Source organism: Octodon degus, unplaced genomic scaffold, assembly GCF_000260255.1.
Source record: "Octodon degus isolate 3935 unplaced genomic scaffold, OctDeg1.0 scaffold00069, whole genome shotgun sequence".
Taxonomy (NCBI): Eukaryota; Metazoa; Chordata; class Mammalia; order Rodentia; family Octodontidae; genus Octodon; species Octodon degus.
The window spans coordinates 1,630,023-1,638,414 of NW_004524645.1; the positions used below are offsets into that span (position 1 = coordinate 1,630,023).

Genomic DNA, 8,392 nt, shown 5'->3' on the forward strand with positions numbered 1-8,392 from the left:
TAAACTAAAGTCAAAATGGATTAAAGATCTAAACATTAAAGCAGAGACACTAAATCTCCTGGAAGAGAAAGTATGAGGAACTCTTGAAGGCATAGGGGTAGGCAAAGAGTTCAGGGACAGAAATCAAATCTCACAGGAAACAGTTGAAAGAATTAACAATTGAGTCCTGCTCTTACTGAGAAGGTTTTTCACGTCAAAAGAAATTACCAACAACGTGAAAAGGTAACACACAAATTTGGAAAAAGTCATGACAAATAAATACTCAGACAAAGGTCTGTTCTCTAGAATTCATAAAGAAGTAAAAAACACTAGGGCCCCATAATATAAAGACCCAATCTAGAAATGGGCATCCGAGATGAACACACACAGAGGAAGAAATAAAAGAAGCGAATAAATACATGAAAAAATGCTCCACATCACTATCCATCCAAGAAATGCAAATTAAAACAACACTGAGATATCATCTCACCCCAGAAAGAATGGCTATCATAAAGAAATCACCCAACAACAAATGTTGAAGAGGCTCTGGGGAAAAAGGAAAACTTCTCCACTGCTGGTGGGAATGTAGACTGCTGCAACCGTTATGGAAATCAGTATGGAAACTCCTTAGAAAATTTGGACTGGAATCCCATTTAAATCAGCTATTCTTCTATTGGGAATTTTCCCAGAGGATCTGAAAACACCATATCATAGTGTTATATATGTTCCTATGTTTATAGCAGCACAATTTGTGATAGTCAAATCTTGGAAACAACCAAGATTCCCATCACCGCAGGAATGGTTGAAAAAGATATGGTATTTTTTTACACAATGAGTATTATTCAGCTATTAAGAATGATAAACTCAAAGCCTTTATCTTGAAGTAGATGCCACTTGAAAATATCCTCATAAGTGAAATAAACCAGACACACATGTGTAAATATCGTATACTCTCCCTAGTATAAGAACTCAAAAGAAGAAATAAAAATAGAAATATACAACACAAGCAAAAGGAAAGAAGGATCTCAAGGACTAACTAATCAAGAGAGGGAATGGAGAAGAGGTAGGAAACATGAATAAGACAAGCCATACAGTTATATGTAGAAGATGGGCAAGGCAATGATCCTGAGAATCTTCAGAAGATGTTTTAATCTAGTAGTTAATTGGAAAGATTCTCACCCTGACTAAATATATATACTGATACCTGTGAACTAAGCTTCTGCACTGCAGATGGTAAACTGTAATAGTGATTTCATGCTTGGAGTGCCATTCATTCTGGTCTTCTGAATATGGGCTGCTTGTCATGACATGCCACTTGCTGCTATGATGTCTCTCAGGTAGATGGTTGTTCAAGAAGAAGGAGGTGGTGAAGGAAAGCAAGAGACAGGAAAAGGAATATTGTGGGACTATCCTGCTTCAAGGTTGTATATGATGAGATTTTTGGACTTATGTGTAAGCATAAGAAGTATATAATTCTTTATGTCTATTTAAAAATATATTCTAATTTTTTAATTTTTTATCATATTCTGTAGGTACTTATATTTCAACATATCAATACTTGATGAAAAATACCTGTTCCATATTATGCCTAAGATGTTTGAAATGCAGACAGATAGTGAGATTAAGCTTAACAGCCTAACATGTACGGTAATAACAATGAGCTTGTCTTCTGGATGGTTAACAACCTAAGTTTGCAGACCAAAATTAGAGAAAAAGGAGGGCTGCAAAGAAAGCCAACATTTTGGCCCTAGCCTTCTGAAGTCAATTAAGACTCAGCACATATGAGAACTTGTACTGTAACACCATGTAACTCAGTAGTGTCCCAAATTTTCTGATCAAGAAGTTTATGGGGCCAAAGAGGAAGGTGATCGATGATGTAGAGTGTGCCTAAGGAGAGTCACATGGAGAGAAAACATTCTCTCAGGCTTTCACAGAGAGCACAGTGGCCAACCACTTGCCGTGACTCATCCACATGGCTGACACTGACAAAGGTTCTACAATCTGAGGTACAGGATCTCAGGATAAATTCTGAGGGGATTTCACTGACCTTATCAGACCCAAAAGCTACAACTCTTGTTGCATAGGTCCTGCTTCACCTTGGTTTTAACCATCCAGCAGAAAAGTATAAAAACGAAATATAAGAAGTAAAGCCATGCTGTTATGTTGAGCTGTAGGGGACTGAGGTCAACAATATCTGACATTGCCAGTGAAGCGGAAGACCCAATACTATTATGGGCTCCTGGACACTGTTAGAATATTTTGCTGAGTTTACATACCTATAATATTCAAATAATGGAACTTAACAAAAAAGGGTATACAGATCAATGTCCATTTTGTATCTATGTATTCAAAGTGGTTATGACAGATATATAATTACATTCTCTTAATTAATAGAGTGGTTTGTTCTAATCCTGTTTGTAAATAGGATATCATGTCTGTATCTTGTACAGCAATTAACCACTGGGAAGAACGTATGCAATGTGTTAACTATTGAAACTGTCCTACCAATTTGATTTGAAACTGTCTCCTTGCTATTTGCTGATCAATAAAATTATGGGAAAAATATTATTGACAAAGAAGTAGCAATGAGACAGTTTCAAAACAGGTTAGTAGGACAGTTACAATAATTAATACATTGCATATTGTTGTCTTTGCAGTAGTTATTCATAGTACAAGATGCAGACATGGTATCTTGTCTAAACAGTATTAGCTCAAAGCTTCTCATTGAGCTAAGAGAAAGTAGCTGTATATGCTAAGCATTATATATATATATATATATATATGTACTACAAAATGGTCCTTCATTTATATCCCCTTTTTGTTTGCCTTTGTCAGAGTTGGGTAGTCCTAAATCCTTTGCAGGGAGTTTTAAAGTCTTTTTCCAGTCCTCTCCAGGCTTTATAGTGGTGGTCATACACTGTGATTGCTGCTGTGCCATTATTGATTGTGTTGCTGGTTCTCAACAGGTTCTTCTGTTGCTGTGTCTGTGTGTCCCCTCCTCCAGGGCCACCACTGGCTTCACAAGGCCCCTCAGCTGGCCATTTTAACTGGACAGACCCACTGTAGCAGGGTTCCCTGTTCTGGCAATGCTCATGTTGTGCTAATTGCAAAGATGTCTCTTTCAAATTTGAAAACTTTTGAAAGTCAGTAGAGAAACTGTAATAATAGTTTATTAGGCTCTCCAAAATAAATAGAAAAATGTGTCTTGCTCAATATATGATTCCTTTATTGCAATACAGGTAATTGATTGTAAGTCTCTGAATGGTAAGCAGCAGTAACTTGCTCTCATGCACAGAATCATTTTTTTTATTTTTAAAAGGCCCTCTTACAAGTGTGAGTTATATCTGAAATCACTCACTTAAATCTGATGTCTCCCTGGGGCGGAGGGCTGCCTTCATCCAGGATCACATGAAACGAGTGGCCGCAGGAGCCGGTGCACAGCTATGGGGCTGGAAGTCAAGTAGGTGGAAATCTTGAAGACATAGTGGTAGGGAGAGAGATCAGGAACAAAAACAAACTGCCAGGGAAATATTTCAAAGAATAAACAGTAGGGATCATATGTAGACATTTCTGCACATCAAAAGAAATCACCAACAGAGTGAAAAGAAAAACACACAAATTGGGGAAAAAAGTCTTAATCTATAGTCACTCAAAGATTTCTATCTAGAATACGTAAAGAGCTAAAGAAGAAATCAGTTCTCCAAAATTCAAAGACTCGATTCAGAAATGGGCATCTGAATTGACTATCCACTTAGAGGAAGAAATACAAATTGCAAAGAAATACCTGAGAAAATGTTCCACCGCACTGGTCATTTGAGAAATGCAAATTAAATCAATGCTTAAAAGCCATTCTTCTTCAGAAAGAATGTCTATCATAAATAAATAAACTGATAACAACTGTTGTCAAAGTTGTGGGAAAAACAAGAACACTGCTCCACTGTTGGTAAGTGTGCAGACTGTACAAACCCTATGGAAATCAGTATGGAGATTACACAAAAAAATTGGAGGGTCTGGTAGATAGCTTGGCGGTCTAATTGCCTGCCTGGCAAGCACGACAACCCAGGTGTGATTTCTGGTACTGAAAGCCACACCAGCCCTGTGTTATCTCAGCCACCGAAACCAGTCATGGTAGCCCATACCTATAATCCACTGGAGAGGCTGAAACTGGAGGATTTCTACGAGTCTATGCTGAGCTGCATAGTGAGATCCTGTGCCAAATAAATAAATAAATAAATAAATCTTGAAAAGAAAGCCCTAGCCTTCAAAGTTCCATTCAAGCCAGCTGTGCCCCTTCTATGTATTTTTCCAGAAGAACTGGACCCTGTGCCACAGTGATATATGAGCACCCATGTTTATAGCATCACTATTTGTCACAGGTAAATCTTGTAAACAACACAAATGTCCATCAACTGATAAATGGATTTAAAAAGTTGTGATAGTTTTGTACAATGAAGCATTATTCAGCTATAAAGAACGATAAATGTGAGGGTTTTATAGGTTAACATATGCAACCAGAGGCTATCCTCATAAGTGAAATAAATCAAGCTCCAAGTGTAGACATCCTATTCTCTCCCTAATGTGCAATCTGAAATTATTTAAAAACCTGAAAGATATGGTAGATATAGTAAAACTGAAAGAAAGTGATGATAAGAATGAATAACTCAGTGAGCAAAACAAAAATAGGAATAAATGAAGTGGAAAAATCGTATAAGTATATACACAGGACAGGTAAGATGGTTGTGCTGCTAATTTCTATTAGATATATAAAGATAGCAGTTATTGCTTAAAATTTTTACTTTAGCCAATTTTGTATGCTAATCTTTGTAATCTGAGCAACTACATTGAAAACAGTAATGTGCAATTTAACAATCACTGTTGAATAATTTCCATGTAGTTTTTTAAAAATGTATATTTTTTCTTGTATCTTATCTATTATTTTTATAGTCTTAAAATATACTAAAAAATAAAAATGTCAGAGAAAAAAATACAGTTTATTGAAAGAGAGAGTTAATGTTCAATGGTTTGATCAATCTTGCAGACCTGTATCTGATAATTGGAGCAACAAATTTGATGCTATCCATATGTAATATAACAACTATTTTTAATTTCCTATTGTTTTGAAATTCTGTCCATTTTTTTGTTTTATGTCTCTTTGCTTTGTCTTAGTTCTTGCTATTTCTTTTCCTTTTCTCTTCCTCTTGAAAAATAAATTGCAACAGTGTGTCAGATATTCTTGGAAGAAAGACCCTTGTCTTTTTCACTTTCCAGCTTGTATGCCATTTTCATTTTTGCACCGGACAAGCACCACAGTGCAAAGGTGAACAACCTCCACCCTGGGTGCCCAGATTGGTCATGGGGTTTAGTATTGCTCTCTTAAACCCCAAGGACAACTTTCAGCACAGGAAAAACCTGCTTCCTCAACTTCCACACAGATGGATGTAATCCATGCCCAGACAGCACGTTTTCAGTCTTCAATGTCTCAACCTTGCTACAAATGAGAGCAGTTCACCCTGTACAAGAATTTTATTCACTGACATATTTTTATAATCTTAATAGACTTTTACATTTTATTAGCCCATATTTGTAGTCATTAATGTTTAAATTCTTGCTGGGCAGTGGGTATGTATACCTGGAGTCAAGACAGAGGGAGGGATGTGATTTCAGACTGGACACAGAAAAACAGGAATTCTGTGTGGCCACTGGAGTAAAGCAGGTGAGGTCAAAGAGGTGCTTGGCTTTATCTAAGAGATAGATGAGCTACAAGGTGCATATGACAGAATGGGAGGAGGAAAAGGCAGTGGTTCCCATATTTACAAGGGCCTGAAGGTATTGTGGCTGCCATGAAACACTAGGAACTTAGAAGGGCTAATGAACTGTATAATATGGTGCTCATTGGGTGGTCATGTTCCTGAGACTTGAACCTCGATAGCTAAGAAGGGGAGGCAGGTCAGTTGGGAGCATATACAGGTGTCTGGTGACCTTGTGCCCCTCCCCTCAGAGGTGTCAGGGAAGCTCCTTGTGATGTCCCAGTCTCCCGAGGGCTCCTATTGGTTGTAGAAGCTGAGTGATGGAACAAAGGCAGGTTGAGTACCCCACAGCTCCTGGAGCACAGAAGAAAAGGCAGGTGCTAGGCTAATGCAGCTCAGAAAGCTTAGCCATGGATGAGGAAATTACAACATAAATGGAACATTTTTGGTCACTTAGGTAAAATTCCACAAGCCAAAGAAGGAAGCAATGGGCTTGGCTGAGTCAGAGCAAAAGGAAGCCAAAAAATGTGAGACTACCTTGGTTGTGTCCTGCTCTTGGTTGGTTCTGGGTCTCTGATCCTGGCCACTGGTGCCTGGCTCTTGGTCTTCCTGGACCTCCTGCCACCTCCAGCCCTTCTTTCTATCCACCCCCTCCCACAGGGCAGGGCAGGCCAGGGCAGGCCAGGGCAGGCCAGGGCAGGCCTCTCCTGGCCCTGACTAACTGCCCCTCTTTTCCTTCCACAGGCAGAAAGTCATCAACCTAGTGTTATCTGTGCTATACCAGAGTCCTAACAGACACCGCAAGCACAATATGGTGGTGGTCTACTACAGAGGGAAGAAGAGGAAGGAAGAAGAGAAAAACGGTGTGGAGGAGAAGCCTGTGCTTCAGGGCCCACCGCCTGATGGCCCAGAGGAAGAGATCAAACGCACAGTAGCCCTGCCCTACCAGACTGCAGGACCTGAGTGGAAGAGAGCTCGATGGAATAGGATGTAGAGCACTCTGGAGGAGTTTTGGGGGGCAGTCAGGGGAGCAATGAGCGGAGCTGTAAGATGGGCCTTAGCATGATGAAATGTGAATAATAAAGCACAATGGATATGGTAAAAGGGGAGTGTATGTGCATTTCTAATTTCTTTTGGGGGAGGAAAGGAAGGGAGGGGAGACAGGAAGTAGAGGAAAGGGAACAGAAGGAGGGTAAGAATGGGGAATGAATAAGGAGAGGGGAGAATAGAGGGAGGGCATGGAGAGGCATGAGGAAAAGAGAGGAAGAGAAAAGAAGGAAGAGGAAGGAAGAATAAGGGGAGTGAGGTAAGGAGAAGAGAAAGGAGAAGAGGGAGAGAAGCAACACAATTGAGGGAAAGGAGGAAGGGAAGAGAGAGGAGGAGAAGGGGAAAGGTCCATCGAATATGAGTGAGTGAGAGGAAAGAGAAGAAGGAGAGGGAGAGAGGGAGGTAAGGGGAAAAGGAAGAGGAAGAGGGAAGAAAGGAAGTTGGGGAGGAAAGATGGAGAGGAGAAGAAGGGAAAGAAAGAAGGAGAGGAAGTAGAGCATAAATAGGAGGGAGTAAGGAAGGGAGTGGGAAAAGGAAAGGAACTGGAGGGTGAGAATGAAAATGGGAGAAAGTAGGGAGGTGAGGGAAACAGAAGAGAAGAGAAGGAAGGCAGACCAGGGACATGGCAGGGTTTAGAGAAAGAAGAGACTTGGCAGTTCAGCTATGACAAATTGTGCTGCTATAATGAAGGGTACATATAAATTTCTCTGGTATGATATTTTCAGCTCTTCTGGAAAAGTACCCAGTAGGGAAATAGCTTGGTTGGATGGGACTTCCAATCCTAGCTTTTTGTTCAATCTCCACACTGATTTCCATAGTGATTGTACCAGTCTGCACTCCCACTAGCAGTGGACAACAGTTCTTTTTTCCCCACAGCCTCACCAGGATTTTCTATTGGTTGATTTTTTGATGAAAGCCATTCTCTCTAGGACAAGATGGAATCTCAGTGTTGTTTTAGTTTGCATATCTCGAATGACCAATAATGTTGAATGCTTTTTTATATATTTATTTGCCATTTATATTTCTTCTTTTGAGAAGTGTATAATCATCTCAGGTGCCCATTTTTCAATTTTTTTCTGTATTTAGGACAGGGTCTACAGGGTCTATAGGGTCTCACTATGTAGATTGGACTTGTAGTGATTCTCCTGTCTTTAAGCCTCCCAAAAGGTGAGATTATAGGCACAAGATACCATGTCCATTCTCTATTGCTGTTTCAGCATGCCCCATGGGCAGGGCCAGCACAGCATGCCAGGAATCCATCCCAGCCACTAGGTTCTACCTGAGGAGGTGCTTTAGTCCACTGAACTATCAGGGTGGCCCTCCATTTTTGAATTTCAAGGACTAGATTTTTTGAACAAATTTTGTGTATGTTGTAGATAGAAAGCTTTTGTCAGAAGGGCATTGAGCTATAATATTTTTTTTCACTTTGTGGGTTTTTTCTTACTCTGCTGCTAATTTCTTCTGAAGTGAAGAAAGTTGTAAAAGGTGAGATTTGAGTACGTGTAGTTTTAAGTACTCATTCAGTGTGGTTTTTGCTCATGAACTCACTACCTAACCCTATGTCTTTTAAGTTTTCTCCCTACTTTTTCCTCCAGAAGATTTAGTGTTTCTGTTTTAAT

General features: G+C 39.7%; 1 pseudogene; it reads right to left on the minus strand.

Moving 5' to 3' along the window:
* The window catches only part of LOC111817760, a 12,988-nt pseudogene extending 9,915 nt beyond the window's left edge, over positions 1-3,073 (minus strand).
* Positions 3,074-8,392: the final 5,319 nt, after the last annotated feature.